Below are 3,265 nucleotides of genomic sequence, written 5' to 3' on the forward strand. Positions count from 1 at the left end.
CATTGACCTCGAAAATATTACTCTGTATATTTGATGAAAATTGAAACTTTTATCTCAATGTTTTAAATCATATATAATATACAATATCCTTCTATTTACATCATATACACATACTAGCTTGATACTCGCCCGCTTCACTGGGTTTAAAAGTAAAAACCACCGCTTTATAGCCTCCACCCTCATTGTAAAATAGTCATAATTCATTGAGTATATCAAAAAAGTTAGCCATGATTTGTTTGATATTTACTATTTTTAATTTTTACAGAAATCTTTAAAAAATGGTAAATGTCAAATTAAATTAAATTTTGTTATTTTTTAAATTTTTTTTAAAATATATGTTTATAAATTAAGTTTATGTGTTTTTCTGATATATCAGATATATTGCTGTGCAGTTTCAATAAAAACCAATCGCTAGTTTTAACGTGAAAGCGTAACAAACAAACAAACAAACATGCTTACTTTCACATTTATAATATATAGGAATGATGGTTTACTAAATACATGATGGTTTCTAAAAACGTTTCAATTAATTAATGTTATAATTGTTAATAAATGTTTCTATTTGTTAATAAATAGCTTGTATGACGTAAATGTTTGTCAAATAATTAGTGTCCGACCGAAGCTTCGGCTTCGGCCACCTTCGGCCAAAAAAACCACCTTTGGTCAAACATTCGGCTTCGGCCTGAATTCAGGCCGAAGCCGAAGCTTTGGCCGAAGGTTCTTAGCAAACGTCGGAATTGAACGAATTGCACTAAATGCTATTATTTTGAAATAAATTTTAAGGTAACTTTTTTAATCATCTTTAGATTGACTTCTAGCTCAACTTCTCAAGATCATAACCTCTAAATCAACTTCTAGAGATCAACTTTAATATTATAGTTTTAAAAACATGTTTTTAAACCTGAGACGATACTCATATTTGGTTTCACACATGGAGTTCGGCTTAGGCTACATTATACCCACCGAACAAAAAAGAAAAAAATTTACAAAAAATTTACAAAAAAAAAAAACAAAAAAACAAAATGTCAGTAAAATATTTAAAATTTATTTAAAATTAAAATACAATTTTTTTTTCATTACAAATCATAAAAATAAAAAAAATGGCCGAAAGTGGATACCCGGATGGCCAGGCACACGACGCACAAACAGAGAATCGCACGCAGCATCGCAGGCGGTAAACACGGCGCGAAAGGTCGTGATTGGATCACGGCGGCACCAGGCACTAATAAAACAAAAAAACAATGAGTCAACAAATGACCTGATGGTTTCTTGATGAAAAAAATACTTTACTTCAACCTTTGCATCGAGCAAGTTAAGAGCTCGGAATATATTCATTCGTGGTGGATTAAAATTAATCAATCGACGACGATCATTAAACAAATAAAATAAAATCGAACATAAATTAAAACTGGACCAACATCGTGTTATAGTTAATGAATCGACAACGAATGATTAAATAGGAACAATAAAACAAAAACAAATTAAAATAAAAACGACAAATATTCACGTGGAGTACCTGCTGATACAAGTTTCGAGTGGACGACCGCATGGTTATTTCATCTTTTGTTGTTTGGAAATTCAACATCGCCCATCAGCGGCAACACCACCGCATGCAGGCCGATTCGATCAACACAAATTATGCAAGAAAATCTGGTATACCTCGAGGATCACCCAGTGATTCCGCTGTGTGCTGCTGCGTTCTCTCCTGGCCGTCCGGTTGTTCAACCCCCGGTTCCATTCGTGAATGACTATGTAAGTTGTATTTATCTTTTGCCTCTTTATCAATTAATTTGCCGGCCAAAAAGGACATATTCTAAAATAAATTGGAAAAAAAATGACATTAATAAAAGGTTGGAGGTGTAACAAACATTTTAAAATTAGGAAATCATATTAGTTAAGTTTTTTTTAATGCGTGGTGATTCCTGGTGGATCTATTAGTCAAGCCGTCGAGTGGCCCTTGTCAATTTGGTGCTGGCCAATAGCCGCCTATTAACGACAAGGGTCAGCCACTCTCCATTTCGCGGCGCTAGGTGGTGGCGAAGACGATCTAAATTGAATCGAAGACCCATACACCTCGCCCGTGCTGTTACGGCAAATGGCTCTTGTCCGAATATACATACATATTTTTATTCAACGAAAAATAATATAATAAATGCCTGTATGCGCTTTAATTTGGAAGCAAATTCACCAGGAACCACTGTTGTCAATGTTAGAACTAACGTATGTCCCCTTTTAAACAAATATTAAGTTTTTTTTTTTTAATTTTTTTTCAAATACAAAATTCTTAGGTTAGGTGTCAAAATAAATTATGCTAAGTGTTTATTTTGTTTACTATACATTTGATAAAAAAAATAAATAAATAAAATAAAATTGTGAATAGTAGAAACATTAAAGGAAATTTTACAAAAAAAAAATTAAATAAACATAATTGAATTTAATTGAGATCACTTACGTTTTCTTTTTGTTAATCCAATCGTCGACACACAACACGTTGTATTCAATATCACTATTGACACTTTAAGTTGTAATACAGTAGAGCCAACTTCACATAACTAATATTGATTTAGTAGATCCTCGCTTGAATTTACGCGCCATAACCCGTCCGATCAACAAAAGACTTCCACTGCGACATCTTATATATATTCGTTTCTCTAACTAAATTGAGAATCGTTTTATGGTAGCATAGCGTATGGTAAATGGCGTAATTTTCAATCGTCGTTATCTAAGACAACTTGAAAATGAACAACGTATTAATTGTATAATCTTATAAAATTAAAATTTTCTTCAATTACTTTTAACTTTAATTAAGCTTAATTCTACAAATCCTTTTCTGTTTTCTATAACACTTACATATACAATCGTTGAACAATCGCGGAGTCTAACATGCCGGACACCAGGAGCGGACGCATATTCACACCCGCCACCAGCTGTAATCCACAACCCGAGGTGACTTCTCCGGGCTTCGCAACGCCGCCAACAACAATGCCAGAACCCAGCGCACCGCCGCTGAATACAGTAGTCAACCAACTTCCATGGCTCGATTTCACGACGGCGTCTTCAACATCGACATCCTCAACGTCAACAGCCCCACCAACTTCGACACATCAATCTCCTCCATCACGTGTGTTTAACCCTATAAGAACCCAAACCGAACTAAGTGCTGACATGCTGACAACCAACACCGTCTTCAGGCCATGGAGAACCAATTAATAAATATGGGTGAGTGGTTATGTAGTCTAAGCCGAAATATTCTCCAATCGCCCCA

The 3,265-nt window shown here is 34.5% G+C and overlaps 1 long non-coding RNA gene across 1 annotated transcript; it reads right to left on the bottom strand.

Annotated features, from left to right (window-relative positions):
• Window positions 1–1,070: 1,070 nt before the first annotated feature.
• Window positions 1,071–2,606, bottom strand: LOC123305610. The gene is made up of 3 exons (XR_006536847.1): window positions 2,453–2,606; window positions 1,517–1,813; window positions 1,071–1,222 (listed from the first exon to the last, which is right to left on the bottom strand). It is a non-coding gene; the product is annotated as an uncharacterized LOC123305610 (long non-coding RNA).
• Window positions 2,607–3,265: the final 659 nt, after the last annotated feature.

This window comes from Chrysoperla carnea, chromosome 1 (genome assembly GCF_905475395.1).
Source record: "Chrysoperla carnea chromosome 1, inChrCarn1.1, whole genome shotgun sequence".
NCBI classification, from domain to species: Eukaryota; Metazoa; Arthropoda; class Insecta; order Neuroptera; family Chrysopidae; genus Chrysoperla; species Chrysoperla carnea.